The 17488-nt window shown below is 35.6% G+C and overlaps 1 protein-coding gene across 8 annotated transcripts in view; it reads left to right on the forward strand.

The window, feature by feature from the left end:
* TFDP2 (transcription factor Dp-2) overlaps positions 1-17488 on the forward strand; it is a 169190-nt gene that overhangs the window by 95203 nt on the left and 56499 nt on the right. Inside the window, exon 1 of one of the 8 annotated variants that reach the window (XM_063113519.1) lies at positions 8706-8761. The exons of the other annotated variants lie outside the window; for them this stretch is intronic. The gene's annotated coding sequence lies outside the window, so the exon portion shown is untranslated. Of the gene's footprint in view, positions 1-8705; positions 8762-17488 lie in introns of those variants that run through there. 8 annotated transcript variants of the gene reach the window in all.

The following is a 17488-nucleotide window of genomic DNA, read 5'->3' on the forward strand; positions in this document are numbered from 1 at the left end:
TGTTACACTCTTATACGGTGGTATTCTATGTATACTAAAAACTGAACAATTTATTGAGTTCAAAAAGTTAAACCAGCCCATATGGTGTAATCCCCCCCGCCCCCCATTTTCTGGGGAAAATACGTAGCATAGAAAAAGGCTTCATATATGTACACAAAATCTTAATTGTAATTATTTATGGGTGATTGAATTTTAGATGATTTTTTTTATTGCCCCGTACACTTTTATATATTTTGCAGTTTTTCTGCAATGAGCATGTGTAGTGTTTTGGACATCATGTTAGAAGCTATTTAAAAACAAAATCTATTTCCTCTATCAAATTAGTAAAGTTTGTTTAAAAATTATAATGTTTGTTGGGAAAGGTGTTAGAGATTGGTACCTTCATTTCATATCCACTTCTTCTTACTCTACTTCTATTTATTATCTTCTTATCTACTTCTGTTTATTCTTCATATCTACTTCTGTTGGGGTTGTAAATCAGCACAAGCACTCTGGAAAGCAAATTGGTAATATATATCAAATCCCTTAAAATGGTTTATATTCTTTCACCCAGTAGAAGCCCTTTTGAGAGTTTGTCATTAAAAAAGAATCAGAGATTTGAGTGTAGAAGTATTTATTACATAATTACTTATAATTGCAAAATATGGAGACTGTGTAAACATCTTATTTACAGGGAAATAAAATGTGACACAACTGTACAGTGGAATATTATGCATTCATGATTGTTTTTAAGGAGTATTATTGACGTCCAATAATCCTCTTGTTCCTTCTTATCTTCTGGGCAGAATGACCTCCATGATTCTGATATGTCCCCATGTTCTTTGCTGTAGCCCCAGATAAGAAAGTCAGAAGTAGGTTTCTTCTACTGTTTTGTATAAATAACCAAAATTAGCAAATTACTTTTTTCCCCAAAACTTTTTCCTTATGTGTATTTTATTTATCTTCTTCAGTTTGAATTTATTTGCTTTACTTTTAGTTATGGGTGTTATGTGAACCTTTGCATAATTCTGTTTTTCTGCCTGAAATGCTATTCTCCCTGCTTTTACTGTGGCTGAGACCTCTTCACCTTCCAAGTTGTAGAAAAGTATCATTCCCCTCACAGAAGTCTTCCTGGACCACCTTATTTAAGGAAAATACCATGTAATATCCTTTACCAGCTCTGTAATGCCCACTAGTTTCTTTCATGCTAGTTAACACAATTGATGTTTTTGTATCTGTTTGCTTGTTTGTAATGTTTCCTCCATTAGACTGTGACTTCCCAAAGCTAGGAATTATATCTTCACCAGTGTATTTTAAGGTCCTCCTCTCATGACTGGGCATGTTGTAAACAGTCAGTAAATACGTGTAGAATGAATAAACAAACTACATTTTGCAGTTGTGACAACAGCTCATTAAGAATTTATCATGTAACTTAATTAAAAGGTATATAACTTAGGTAATAACAAAGTTATTCTTATTGCACATATTTAATTTTTTTTAGCTATATTGGTTTTAATATTTAATGTATTTTATGTAGGAAGTTGGAGGAAGAAAGTTAGGTGAGACTCAAAAGATCATAGAAACTCTTGGAGTGAGAACTCCCACTGGATGCGGAGGAGTAGGTAGAATTTGAAGAGGTGTAAAGAGGGAGAAAGACTTTTTGGGCAAAAATGCTGCATGGATTCTATTTTTTTATTGTATTTTTATTTATTTATTCATTTATTTTTTATTTTATTATTACACAAAGTAAACATTTTCTGCGGCCCTTACCAGTTTCTCCCTAACTCTCCTCCCCCTCCCCCCTTTCCAACTCTGGGCTGCATGAATTTTAAAGACAAGACAACAGGAATATCTTTGGCATGTTTGGAGAAAAAACATTACAGAGACTTGTAGGTTACTAATGAAGAAGGCAGTTAGTTGCTGGTAATTATTAACTGAAAGTTACTAGTTATAAAATTTCATCTGGTTCTACAATTAAGAGCCTGGAAAGAAGGCCAAGGTAGTGGAATATCTTCTGTAGATAGTGGAGTTCTCTTAACAGATGGCATCAAGTGAAGGGCCCTTGTCATTAATAAATATTAACTGAGAACATACTGTATATACTACATGGTCTTCTAAAAAGAAGGGTACAGAGATGGAATAGGAGGTCTTGGAGAGCCAAAAACCTGCTGTGGCGGAACTCAAAGACTGCTGGAAGTGACAGACGTAAATTACAAAGGACAAATGATAAATGTACATCCTCAGTGCTGTGGGAGCTCAAAATAGGACCAGATTTACTTTGGGAAATTGGGCATATCTTAACTGAGGAGATGACATTTTACATTGGTTTTGGAGGATGAGTAACTAGTTTACCAAGTGAAGAAGACTGAGACCTTGACAGTAAAGTCAGGGGTTGGCCAGTTAGCTCAGTTGGTTGGAGCACAGCATTATAAAACTAAGGTCAATGATTCAGATACACCCACAGGCCAGCTGCCCCCCAAAAAAGCAAAGAAACAGTAAAGTCTTGGACTGTTCAGGAAATGGTAAATAATTCATTCAGCTGGAGTTGTAGGAGTTGATCCTAGAAACATGCAGTTTAGGATCATCAAAGGCCTTGTATAATGTATTTAATGAGGGAACAATCAAAGGTTTTTAGATAGGGGACTGAACTAATCTTTATTTCTTCCCATCCAGAATGGTTTATTTGGCACGAATGGACTGAATATATGATATGGAAAACAATATTAGGTTTTGGTAAGCCTTGTGATAAAATTTATTCATTGAATTCATATTTATAGTTAATATCTATATTCATTAAGTGTGTGGACTTTGAGAAGTTAAGAACTGGATTAGAATCTCAATTCTGCCACTTGCTAGCATTTATGCAAGTTATTTGATATTAATAAGCTTCTATTTTCTCATTTGAATAATGAGGCTTATGAGTGGTTTCTGGGCACCATTGACCAGCGGGAAGTAATGGGGTTGCTATTGGGTGGAGAAGACAGTCAAATCAGACTCTCCATTAGACAGGATATAGTCTGAGTGTACGCTGAGTATTGGGTGAAGATAGATCCGAGTCAGTCATAGAAGGGTGGTAGAAGTTTAATCCATAGGAGACAATTAGTTTTTTTTTTTTTTTGTCTTTTTGTGACCGGTAAGGGGATCGCAACCCTTGGCGTGGTTTCGCCCGCACTGCGCTCAGCTAGTGAGCGCACCAGCCATTCCTATATAGGATCTGAACCCGCGGCGGGAGCGCCGCTGTGCTCCCAAGCGCTGCACTCTCCTGAGTGCGCCACGGGGCCGGCCAGAAGACAATTAGTTCTAAACAGGTTTTTGTATGCCATGCTTAAAGATTAGGAGAAGGGAACTCTTGAAGGGGAGTTTAAGCAAAAATCCATATGTTCCTGTTTTCCCAAATAGCTACATTTGTGTCCCAGCATAATTATTAATAGTGTGCCCCTTTCAAAGTAAGTTTCAAAGCTTACTGAAGAGTGTATTGCAAAGTGAACAGTGTGGCCTTAAAGAGGTGAATAGGTAACACTTATCCCAACCCCATCCCTTGATGATTAATGAATACTCTAATGACAAGAGTATAGCTGTTAGAGTCAGAAAACCTAGAGCTAAATCTTAACCTTGCCTTTTACTAGATTAGTGGCAAATCACTTAATCTCTTATATTTAAATGACTCGTTCAGAATAGCTGAGCTAGTGATTCTAGTGGCCGTTTGTGGGATACCTAGAAGCTTCTCTACCAACCTCTTCCTCATCTACCTGTCTACTACATTTTACGTGATTATGTCCTTCTGGTCACAGTAGATTGGCCCACCACCTCATAACTTTGACAGCACTTCATCAATGAGGGATGAGCACCTGATCCGAGCTCAGCTAATTCATGTCTTAATGGTATTTTAAGGCCCAGGATGAGAGAGAGGGTAGAGAGGGTTAATGGAATCTATAGGATATTAAACTGGTGACACATCAATGGCCATGTTTCCTACCATGTGGAAAATGCTGATCTATAGTGAGAGAGAAAGATGCTGACGTGAGAGAAAATCAGAGGCAAAAAAAAAAACAGATGGAGGCTGGCCAGTTAGCTCAGTTGGTTAGAGTGTGGTGCTGATAACACCAAGGTCCAAGGTTTGATCTGTATACCGGCCAGCTATCAAAAAAAAAAAGACAAATGGCAATAGACAGTCAGTCGTGGCAACTGTACAGTTCCTGAGGCCCAGCTGCATTCTTGACCCTTCTACTTTGGTTATCTTACCCTTGTTTGGATTCTGAAAGCCATCTACGCCAACTAATTCCTTTTAAGTCAAAATAGTTTGGGTTTGATTTCTGTCCCTTATAACTGAACTAGTACTTGAATTTGCGTGAACCGTTCTGACTCTAGTGCTCATGCTTTCTCCACTCTACCATATTCCTTCTCCAAGGCTAAAAATCCCAAAATTTCCTAACTTGTGAGGTCTTAAGTGAACTGTGCATTGTCTTTTCGAGCATCTTTGGTTTCTTTCTCTCCCATAGACCCCTCTCCATGTTACTTGTATAGGCCCCCTCATCCTGTGAAGCCTTCAACTTGATTTTGTGGGCCCCACTAACTCAGTTGTGACATAAGCATGCATAGGGATTTTGTAGAAGATAAGATTAGAAAAGCTAGAATGGGACCAGATTAGGGAAAATTTGGACTACTAACTAAGTACTTTGCTGTGACCAGAGATGTTTACTAGAATTTTCTGCAGTGATGGAAATGTTCTATATCTGCACTGTATACTACAGTAGCTATTAGCCACATGTGGCTCCATAGAACACTTGACAGGTGGCTATTGGGACTGGAAAATTGAATTTTAAATTTTATTTAATTTTAATCAATTTAAATTTAAATAGTCACATGTGGCTAAGGCTTCCATTTTGGGTAGTGTGTATGTATCTCTAGACATTGGGAAGTCATTAGAACTTGTATTTCTCACTTCTTTTGTTTTTTTGTTTTTTTTTTTAAAAGATGACCGGTAAGGGGATCTTAACCCTTGACTTGGTGTTGTCAGCACCACGCTCAGCCAGTGAGCGAACCGGCCATCCGCATATGGGATCCGAACCCGAGGCCTTGGTGTTCTGAACACCGCACTCTCCCGAGTGAGCCACGGGCCGGCCCTTCTTTTGTTTTTAAACTCGGAGAATGATACAAGTTAGAAAAAACTGGAAACATGGACATTTGGCTGGGAAGGATGAGGCAAGAAGAAATCGCTTTCTATTCTAGACGCTAATGCCTTTAAAATGACAGAGAACATTAGAGTACGAGCTAGTTTAGGAGCGCAGACAAGAACTTCAGTACTGCGGAAGTTGAGTTGAGATTGTGAGGTATATAGACAGAGATGTCCAGCAGGCCATTGTAAACGAGTTTGGAGCAGGGTAGAACAGGAAATGCGAGGGCTAGAAGTATACATTTTTGTAGTTATCTGCACGGAGGTGATAAAGCTACATTAATGGGGTAATGTCCTCCAAAGAGGGAGTGTAGAGCTTGAAGAAAAGAGCGTCAAGGACAATAAAGACATTGAAAAATGTCTATATTTAAAAGGTAGAGGCAGAAGAGCAAGCAAAGGTGAAGTTACTTACCATGTGATGTTTTTAAGAAACCAGTATTTACCCATGCAATTGGTAGCAGGAACCCTTTGCTTTAGGTGTGGTACTTGTCAGGAAGATTAGACACTTTACTTGAAAATATGAGTAAGTATATAGACACAGCATAGCTTATTTCCACTCCTTCATTTCATAGCTCTGATAGATAGTTATATCTAGCAGGCATTTGGCCAAATAAAAACTATTATTGTGCTATCATAGTGTCATTTCTGCCTATAGAATCATAAATGTGTCTGTTCAATGTGTTTAATATTAGATCAGGTTGCCAATAAACATGACAAACTCTAGCCCAAATAAATCAGCTTATAAACTAGAATGCCCAGCCCCTTTGGTGTTTTCTGGATAATTAATAGTTGTAATTAATATGTTGCTTAAATCGATTTTCTATATAAGATTAAGAAGAAATTGTTCGAGAGGACCCATTTTATTACGCCAGTGGGAAGTCCTGTGAATTTCCCCACACTGTGTCACACATTTGTAAAGGAACGTAGAAGGTGGTGATTATGCTGCCTGCCGAGAAAGGCATGGGAGTAGATTGAAGGACAGTGTGAGTGAAGAATTTAGGACTAGAGATGGGGCACTGGGAAGGAAGGCCAGCAGGGAGATGGAAACGTAGAGGAACACAGGTTGAAGGTCAGATCTGTGGAGCAGACAGTAGGTAGCAGATCTGTTTGCTGCCTGGCTCAGTGTCTGATACATAATAGGTGCTCGATAAGTATTTGTGGAAGGAAGGAGCGAATGATGGTTAAGGAGAAGGAAACTCGCTTCTGAAAGGACAGTGGAACCCTACTGTGGCCCCGCTTGATTTTATTCATTGCTTGACCTCAGTCATCACGTCTTCCTGACCTTGGGTTGCTGTTAGGTTTATTGTTAAAAAAATATATAAGTAGCTTATATTTGAATTTGTATTCATTGTCTAGCTCTGGGTGCAGGAGGGAAAGGGGGTGCTCTGCTATTTAGAGGTATAGTGAATAGACTTGAATACATGGAAGTTTTATTTCATTTTGTTTTAAGACTGTAACAAAGTAGATGTGACCATATCTAGTCCCTGCATATCCTGGCTTTGGGTGACATGGGTGAGCACTTCTGGCTGATCTGACAAATTAGAGGTGTGTGCTTATTTTCTCTGGAAGGAAGATCCTCTGTAAGATGATAAAGAATGAATGGTATGAAGCAAGATAGAAGTTTAAAATTATTTCCAAATATCGGAGTGTAAATGAATATAAACATATAAGATTTTGATATATAAAACTGATCAGATTCTGTGTAATTTCTAAGTTTTTTTCTTTTTTCGTTCAAAACTCTTCTGAAGTCTATCAATAAAAACTTAGTTTATAGAATTTTAACTGATTTCTTTACTCAAATATTAGGGCACTTGAAAATATCAAGGAAAAATGGAATTAAAAGGTAATGTGAAGCTTTCCATGAACTTTTGAGAATCCCTCGTATTATAGTGAGCTCACATGTGACAGTGAAAACAGACCTTAGAATCTGAAAAGACACAGAGGTTGTATTTTCAATTTTGTTTAAACTAACAGGTGTTTACAGCTCAATTTATTTTTCACCCTATACTGTATCATTGTTGGCATATCTCTGTGTGCATGTATCTGTAATATGTGTTAACAAAGGAGAAGTTTGAATAAGAAACAGCTCTTTGATCTATTTCATTCGTGTGTGTGCATTTCATTCATGTATATTTGAGTGTCTCACAGGCACTGGTTTACACATGGGTTACAACACTAAACAAAACCCAGCATACTTACCCTCCTGGGACTGCTGTCAGATATATTTTCAAAAGGAAATATTTCAGATTGGGTGGTAACTATTCAAAGAGGAAAGGTACCTTAGTCATCTAGAATTGTACTCACAGGGAACTGAGATATAAAATAATAAACTCACTGCAGACAGGGATTTTTGTTTGGCTTTTGTCTGTTGTGTTCACTGCTACATCCCCAGGGCCCAAAATAGTGTTTGGCTCATAAGTTTTCAGTAAATATAAGTTGTTGATTGAAGTGTTTATTGTTTTGAATTTGTACAATCATAGACATGTACTTTGGTAAATTATTTTTACATCTAATTAGTTGAAAATTTTATGATCTCAGTTGCCTTATTTTTAATGTTACCTATTTTTTGTTTCTACTTGTGCCACATATTGGGATTCAGAAAAAGTTTATTAATATTGATAAATAGTCATGTAGTTATCTGATATTGCAAAGAATAGGTTTAGAAAGGAACTTAGGAGGTCGTCTTTTGTTCAGCTTCCTGCCTAGGAAAACTGAGTAAGATGATTAGGTATGTATGTTTGTTAATCATTTAAAAAACTAGGACAACATAATTGCATTCTCTCAATAAAATGGAGAAAGTTACTTAACCCTAGACATAAAGGGACTAACCTGAAAAATTTAAAATTTCTGTGTGGGAAAGTGAAAAAAAAAAAAAAATAGAGCACAACTAAGCTGCTCTTTGTTGATATCAAAAAATGAGCCTGTCATTCATTTTGGCATTGAAGCATAGCCTCCTATCTCAGGGGGCAGGACCAGGACTTTTTTTTCCTCCCACAAGAGCTGGACAGTTATTACACGTTCAGAAAGCCCCAACCAGTTTTTCAAGAGTTTCTCCTCCTTTTTCTGCTGAAACTCATGGTGCTTTTTGCTCTCCTTTCAAGATGCATTAAGGTCTCCTGCTTTGTGACTGCTTTGGAACCAGCAAATACCCTGACATGTATAATTTGAATTGTGCAGGTTTCATGAGTAAGTTTCTTATTTTTTAGCTAGTTAAAATTCAAGTGATATTTAGAAAAATGTTAGCCTCGAGTTAGACATTTTATCATTTCACCATTTTACTTTAAGCGGTTTTTTAAAAAACAAAAAAACCCTTTTTAATTACTAAGAAAGCAAGGATCTATGTGAAAAAGCCCCTTCGTCTCTTTAGACCTGCACTTTCAGTTTCTTTTGAAGTGTCTGTTACATTAGACAGTATTCATGTCTTTTGAAAGCCAGTTAACTAAACAGTTTTCTTGAGCATCTTTTTAGTTTTACTGAGAAGTGTTTTAAATTGAGCTTTTCTGAGCTCGATTGCTTACGTCTGACACAGTCTCAAGTTACCACTGAATGGTAACAAAGACTGGAGAGTGTTGTTGGTGCTGCAGTGAGAGGCATGCTTCCTTAAACCAGGTAAGAGAGGTCAGGTTGTTTCTTGCTGGTGGGTGAGTTTTTATAGTGTTTACTTTATGTTCTTTAAACGGCAGCAATGTTAAATTGATAAATAGCCAGAAGCACGCTCATTTCAAGACGTCCTTGCTTGTAGCAGACAGAAAAACTACAGGGTATGGGGGTTGGGGTGGGGGGGGAGGGGTAGGGTTAGCTTGGTTTATCACTCAGTTACTTATATAAATTAGTTAAATTGTGAAAATAATTCTGGAGCTCATTTTTCTTCATTCAAGAACTAAAGAAGCAGTTGAGGAAATTAACAATTTTAGAGGTACTTGATGGTTATTACTTGTGAAAGCAATTCAAATTATAGTTTTTACTTTCATTTTTTTCCTAGTAGTTAATAAAATAAGCTTTGCCCGTAACTAAACATTTTCGCATTTATGAAAACTTTTAAATTGTCAACAGTAAGATATGCTTCCTCAAGATCTTTGGAAAGCAACCTGAGGCTTGAAAAATGTTTCAGCTTTTATCGCTGTTTCATTCTTTTTTTTTTTTTTTTTTTTTTTTGCCCTTGTACATTTTTCTTAAAAGTGTTTGTGCTTTGAAAATGTCAGCTGTATTCTAATGAAGCTCAGGCATTGTTTGCTGCTAAAGGGGCCGGTGCATTCCACTGCTTTATAGTTTATTATGAGGCTCAGTGTGAGAGTGTGGGTGGCACCATTTGGTGTCTGCCTCTTGGGGTAGCGACTGCCATTATGTTAGCCTTGGATTGGCAGAGAAGATGCTATATGAATCTGGATACTGTAAAGAAAGTCTTAGCCCTAAACAGTTCTTATCCTGGAATGTGTGACAACTTAATTGAGTTGATCATTTCAAGTATACAATTTATATTCTATCAGGCATATGTCTTGTTTTTTGATATATATAGCATTTAGTCATTCTTTGAACCCTAATAAGGAAGTGAATGTTTCTAGTTAAACTGACATTTTTAATAGAATAACATTTTAAATAATTAATTTACTTAATACAAAGTTTTAAGGAACTTAGTGTGGGGGGAGGGTAAGGGGGAGAGGAGGTCAGGCAGAGAGCCTTTCAGTTAGGAAAGCCCTGGTGAAGAAAAAAAAAAAAAGCAACAGATGTTTCTTCTGTTGCAATTGAGGTTGTTTCATTTAAAACTCACAGTAGCTGGAGTGGGGAGAGGAGGTCATAAATCTGACTTAATCAGTGAATAAATGACTCATTTAAAATTTATTCTTTTATATTCAAGATTGGAGAATCAATATAGAGTAACAAAATGAGTAACATACTTTTTAAAGAGGCTTTTTAAAAAAACTTCAAAAATTGTGTATAATTAATGAAAATGTGAGAAAGTTAATTTTAGTGCATTTAAGTTATGAAAAAATAGATCATTAAATATATAGATTTTTTAAAAACCTAAGCTATAGAAAATATATAGGAAGTACTTAGGTTGCAAAAATTTGCAATTGCACAATAGGTACAAAGGCTCAAAGTAAAATTCAGATATGAGACATCAGTGGCATATGTCGGTAGATCATTTCATCTTCTGTGAGAAGCATGAGACTATTCCAAAGACCTTTGAATAAGAAATGTGGGAGAAGTATTTTGGGTTTAATTGAAATGATGTGTTACAGTTTGCTTCTAAAAAGAAAGAATAAGCTTAGATTGGTTGCTAATGGAAAGAGGAGAGTGCTTATCTACTGGAAAGAGTAGGAAGGAAAAGCTTGCAAGCAAAATATGCATGTAATGAAAGCAGTCAAAATAAAAAAAATAGTTTTTGAATTTGTGGAATTCATAATAAGTAAAAACATTTCCTTTTATAAGTAGCACAAAGAGAAGTTCTGTGCTTGAGTATAATGTGCATTTATACACATTACAACTTTATGCATTTCTTAAAGTTAGCTCTTGAAAAACCAGTGCTGAGAACTAGCTCTTTCACATATTAGGCACTTACTAAATATTTGTTACACCCTGCACTGTAAAATTAGTCGTCATTTATAATAGCCAAAAAATTATTTTGGCTGTAGTTTAAATTTTGTTTATGGATCAAATATTATACAGTTTCTAAATATTTAATTGGTCTAAGGAGAAGACTGAAAGAGATATCAGCCTTCAAGAAGATTATTAAAAATTTCTCTTGCTCCTAGGTAGGATCTGCGACTTCCCTGAAGATTTTCTTTCATTCTAATAATGATGGCAGAATTTAGAGATTTTGAAGTTTATTAGAGCATTGTTTTAATTAAAATTAAGCTAAGATTCTAAAATTGATCTACGTACATTTTGCTTTTTTGAGGAGTAGTAACATCTAGCAGTTGAGTTTTTTCCTCAGTTTCTAAGATAAGTAAAATGACTTATATGAAGTTTAAAATGGATTTATAAACTATAGATTTGCTGCCTAAAGTAAGAATGTTCACAATTTTGACCAAAGAATATAAATTTTCATGGAATAGACAGCCTTAAAAAAATGTTTTGTAGAACTATGATGGCATCATAGATTTTACTTATCACATATGTGTTACTTAAAATTATAAATGTAGACATAGCAAGTTACTTAACAAAGAAAACAGCAATACAGTAATAGTACCTTCAGATTAAGAAATTATTAAATTAAGAAATTAAGAGCAAATCAGTTGTATTATTATTACTCGTTTATTTTTTTGGTTGCTGCCCTGTATTAGGATCTGAACCCTTGACCTTGGTGTTATAATAGCACACTCTAACCAACTGAGCTAACCAGCCTGTCCAGTTGAATTATTTTAAGATGAATTCCCACTGTCTATGTAGAAGCAAATTATCATGGAATCATTGAGTGTATTCAAATTATGGTAGAGAAAAGAATATTAGTTTTTACTATAATGTAGATATATACTCTATATGATAAACTGTTTCTATTATTCTGTAGATTTATACTCTATATTTGAGAAACCAAGCCAATTTGAGTTTGTTACCTAGAAATTGGTTGGCAGTGTTTGAAGAAAAATAACTTTTCTTATTTAGCCGCCATCTAGAGGTAATTCTTTAATTATCCTTAATTTCTAATAAACACTTTCATCCACAATTGACTTCACTATTTAAAATATACACTGAGAGAAGACTTCAGGAATGAGGTATCTGTGGTTCTTGCCTTATATATGAAGTCTTTAAGCACAAAACTGTGATCTTAGGGGAATCCAAACCTTACCTATTCATTGCTCTTCAAATCAGAATACCTAGAGAGAAACTAATTTAGATGTTCTCTCTGCTTTACATATATGTGTGCAATTAGAAACAGGGCTGGCCAGCCAGATAGCTCAGTTGATTAAGGCATGGTGCTGATAACACCAAGGTCCAGGATTTAATCCTTGTACCAGCCAGCTGCCCCCCCCCCCCCCCAAAAAAAAAAGAAGAAGAAGAAGAAGAAAGAAATTTAATGGCTGCCTAGAATTTTCTTATCTCTGGGGCTGGGGTAAGAGGGAAGATTTGCCTGATGCATTTATTTTTCTGAAATGAAAACCTTTTACATTGTTGTTTTGGATTAGGTGAAACAATATTAGTTTTGTGCTTTGCTCTATTAATGAGTTAACTATGTTTTGTGAATGGGTCCAGTAACCTATTATGTAATAACATTGTTTCTTTCTACCAAGTTTCAAGCAGCCAGTTCTCAAATGAATTTTTAGGTGGTAACTCTAATTATGCTGGAGATCATCAGCGGGAATTTTTTTTGGCACTTGGCTAACTTGTGGTGAAAATTTGGCGACTCTCTTGGCAATTTCTCTGCCAAAAGAATGGAGACCATTAACTGAGCACTTACTCTCTGCCAGGTAGACACAGTGGAACTTATTTATAAAAGTTTGCAAAAATCTTTAAATGGATAATCTTATAATTTTTAATGTGGAGGTTTTCTTGACACTGATGTTTAACTTGAAGATTTCTTGCTCTTCACAATTTAATTTAAATGTAGCTTCAATAATAGCCCTAAAGTGGAATATCTTGTTGAAATAACTTACGCAAGTTTGAATGCACTACTTAATATGGTATTACAGAGTACAGTGATCCTCCTTTTTATTTGTGAAGGAAAAGAACTGCTTTGAAACTAATTCATGGATGGTCTTTGGTATGTTTGAGTTTGTGTCCTAAAGTTTTAAATTTATTTTAAGAACCCAACTTTTTATTTCAAGATCTGTCTGTAATCATTGTCACCTTTAAAAAAAATAAATTATTAGAAAAATATCTTACTTGACTGTAAATTTAAAAATAATTTATTTGTAAACACTGTCTTATTATCATCTCAGGGTTGTGAGCTTCTTCATGAGAATGATTTCCAATGAAGTACTCTTGGGTATTTTAGTAATCATAAATTCTGATCCTTTTAGTTGCACCCAACTGCCTTCATCTATTCTAGCCATTCAGAGGCTGTTGGGATGAGATAAATGTGCTGCTTTCTGCTCATTCTCTTTTACTAGTCTGTAAATAATGTCTGTGTGCCATCTGGTGGGTGTATTAGCTTTGGTGATGGTGCTGAAAGTAGTGGTTGAAAATGGGCTAAACATTTGAGAACAAGAGACTGAAGAAATCAGGATCACCAAGCCCTTTCTCTTTTTAAAATGAAAATAGAGATAAGTCCAGGGTAGTAGAAAGAGACTATTTATACTCTATTGCTTCCATAATTTGAACAGAGAGAAAAAGAGGACTTGAAGCAGCCTTTCCTCAGTCTTGCCTGGTCATAAGACTCCTTGGCACTTGTTAAAATTACAGATTCCTCACTGAGTTTCTGATTCTTTAGGTTTCCAGTGGAGTCCAGGAATGTGTATTCTGGGTAAGAGAGCAAACCACCACCCCACCCCTGCCCCATGCACTGCGTCTTATAACCAGGCACATTTGGGAAGAACTGCTGTGAACAACTGGAAGAACCAAGTTGTTTGAGGGCATGTGGTAAACTTATTCAATTATTAATCAGAAGATACATTGTCCAAAAATAGGAAACTTTAGGGTCTGGTGGGTTGGCTCAGTTGTTTAGAGTGTGGTGCTGATAAAAACAAAGTCCAGGGTTCAATCCCTATACCAGCCAGCTGCCCAAAAATACCCACAAAAAACCAGGAAATTTTAGTTAAGATGATAAATGAGAAAATTAAGAATTAAAATGTTTCCTTTATTGAACAAGGTAACAGAAAAAGGACAAAAGAACATGTTTTAACTAAAGGTAAAGAAGCCAGCAAAAAAACTATGAATCAAAGCTATAGGTGAAACTAATGTTTTTTGAATGGGCATTTAAAAAATATTGAAAGGGAAAGGTTCTGCAAGAGACCTACTGAAATTGGGCTGAATGATTTCTAAGATCTTTTAGCTATGAGGTTTGATGAACTAGCTGAAACCAATTATAATAGCCCAGATACCAGAGCTTGAATTGAGGAGTCTGTGTAAGAGACACTACTAAAATCTTGGTATGTGGGAAGATGGAAAAAGAATTTTTTTCTGCTTTCAAATTGAAGAATCCAGGGCATCTGTGGTTCTAGATACCAGAGAAAGAGGAAGCTAGCTAATTGTTTAAAAAGGTGTCCTCTAACTGAAAATGCTTATCAAAGCCAAGATAACAGATTTGATCTTGTAGGAGATGTATGTAGCAAATACTGACATATAAGATTTATTGATCTATTTAGGACTACAACCTTAGAGCTGTAGAGCCACTTCTTATTATGGCCACTTCAAGGATCCTTTCTTTGGTTCATGGAAAGATTCTGGTTGGGTAGTCCATTTGGGGAAATCCCAAAATCCTGCGTTCTGACAGCTATAAAAATATCCAGGAATGTGCATTTTAGATCTTCTGTTCTTATCCATGAACTGTGGGATGCTTAATTTCCACTTTGGAACCAAATGGAGGGGGAATGTGTTACAGAGGTCACTTTAACCATTGTACTTTGGAGATGTTATAAATTTTTATTTTCTGTTTCTCACCATCCTAATTATAGTGATGTTGTGGTCACTCAAAGTTTGGTAATGGTAATTGCCTTTGGATTTACTCTTAGAACTTTGGTGCACATAGTTGAATACAAATGCAACAAAATAGAACACAGCAGTGGTGTAATGTTCAGATAGGTAATGTACATTATAGCTATACTAGTTACTAAGTAGAATGAACTATTTTTTAAAAAAGAAGATATCTCAGTGTGTTTAAGCATAACAATGAAGAAAGTTAGAATAACTGCAAAGGTTATTTACCTTTACCTCCACCCCAGAGGTGCACATTATACCAGGGATATGCTGCATTTTACTTATCTCACAGGTTTGGTATGTCCAGTTGGATGGGCTATCTTTTCAAATTAATTATGAGTTATTTATATGTGTTTCATTTATGAAGATAGTGCTATTGACCTAGAGGGCCTGAGTTATTTTTCAAATAGAGGTGATAGATATCATATCCCTTGAGCCATGCATATCCTTTCTCTGTAGTCTACTTTGTTTTCAGTGACTTATGAGGGTACTTCAGAAAGTTCATGGAAGGATTTGTATTATCTTTTTTTTTTTGCCACTGTCTGGTACAGGGCTGTATCATCTTTTAATTCCATTTTTCCATGAACAATTTGAAGTCCCTGCACATTGCTTTCTAGATGACTGGCTGGAATTAGAAATACAGTCCTAAGGTTGTGAAATCTTTTCTCTTTGCAAAACAAATTGCCCATTCCAGAACTGACCTGTAACTTGACCTCTTTAGTATTGTATTTGAAACTAATTGGTAGTCCTTTACAACAATTATTAAATATTTGAAAAGGTAGTACAAGAAGGAAAGAAGTATTCCATGCTTATTTTCTTTGTCTGACTCTGCTTATTCTCTGACGGAAATGTTAATAATGAGTGAAACAAAATCATGTGGTACTGACATATGAATAGGTAGATCAGTGGAGCAGAACAGAAAATCAGTAAATTAATCCAAATAAGTAAACTCAGAGTAGCATTAATATCAGCTATCTCATATCAGCATGGGGGAGAGGGAGTGGATTATTTATTAAAAGAGGCCATCTAGGGGAAGAAAAACTTGGCTTTTTCACTTCTTATATCAGATAAATTCCAGATGGGTCAAGGATTTAAAATTTAAAATGAATTGGGGGGTATCTAATACAATCGTGTATATATGAACTAATGATAATTTGTAAGAACAGCCTATCTGACTGAAAATGCAAAACCTGTAAGATTAGTAAAAATACAGCATGGCCGTGTGTAATGTACACATCCAGGGTGGGGAGCAAAGGTAAATAAATCTTGCAGTTACTCTGACCTCCTTCATTTTTATATTTAAACATACAGGCCTTTTCAAGTTTGCCACAAAAGACGTAAAAAAAAGGATTTATAAAATTGACTACATTCTACAAAAATGTGCAAAGAATAATTTAGAAAAGCAAAAACTGTCAAATTGGGAAAAATATTTGCAATAGGTATTAACAGAGAATAAACTTATTTCTTCAATATCTAAAGAGGTTCTACCAATAAAAAATCACCAACCAGTAGAAAGGTTGGCATAATTCTTAGGAAGGAAAATTTAGATCAGTTTTAAACAAAAGATGTTCAGCCTTACTCATAACAATAAATTAAAACCGAAATAAGATCAAAATGAGATTCTATACTATCTTTTAATGTAAAAATTGTCAAAAATAAAGTTTATTAATGCACTGGATTGATGAGGGTATGTGGAAATTGACAGATTTATTTGTTTCTAAAGGGAGGGTAAATTGGTGCAACCAGTTTGTATGACTAATGTGCGTAAAGACATGTAATCATTGCAGTAATACTAGTATTTTGTAATACTAAAAGCTTTTCCATTACTAAGGGGCTTCATAAAATGCTAGAACCATAAAAGGGAATACTGTGTAGCTAACAAAATAAATACTGAAGCAGCACTGCATATACAGATATGGAAAGACATCTAAGGTAGATATACAGTATTAGTAAGTGAAAAGAAGCAACATGCAATCTCATATAGTATTTAACCATATGTGTAAAGAAAAAAGGATATTTATGCATATATGTTTGTATATGCCTTAGAATACTCCTGGAAGTTTATATATTAACTGGTACCAGTAGCTGTCACTAGGGAAAGGAATGGTTAGTTGGTGGTTGGGGATGGCAGGATACTTAGTTTTCACTGTACACTCTGATTCATGAATTTGTGTCATATGCTTGCATGCAGACATTCATGTATTTGTTAATTCATTCATCTGTCAAATGTTTATTGAGCTCTGCTGTAACATGCAAGGCACTGTGCTAAGTGGTGGAGACATAGCAGTGAATGAGATGACAAAGCCCCCGTCCTTGTAGAACTTGACATTCTGTGAGCAGGCTATAGACAGATGATAATCGTGTAAGTAAATGTAAATATGTGAGTTCTTCAAAAAGTTCATAGAACAATAAAATTGAAAGATAATACGCATCTTTCCATGAAATTTTTGAAGATCCCTTGTATGTAATGTATCATATAGAGATTAGTACTGCAATAAAAAATAAAGCATAGCGGGCTGGCTATTTAACTCATTTGGTTAGAGCACACAGCCTTGTAACAGGAAGGTCAAGGGTTCGGATGTCCATACCGGCCAGTGGCCAAAAATAAATTTAAAAAGCATATTAAGTTAGGAAGTGCTGATAGAGGGTGGTCAGGCATCTCTGCTGCTAGGATGACTGAACAGAGATTTGAGGGAAACAGGAATAAGGCACCTAGATATCTGGGGGAAGAAAGATAGAGTTAGAGGAAACTTGAAGGACAAA

The sequence above is a fragment of the Cynocephalus volans genome, chromosome 11 (genome assembly GCF_027409185.1).
Source record: "Cynocephalus volans isolate mCynVol1 chromosome 11, mCynVol1.pri, whole genome shotgun sequence".
In the NCBI taxonomy this organism is placed as follows: domain Eukaryota; kingdom Metazoa; phylum Chordata; class Mammalia; order Dermoptera; family Cynocephalidae; genus Cynocephalus; species Cynocephalus volans.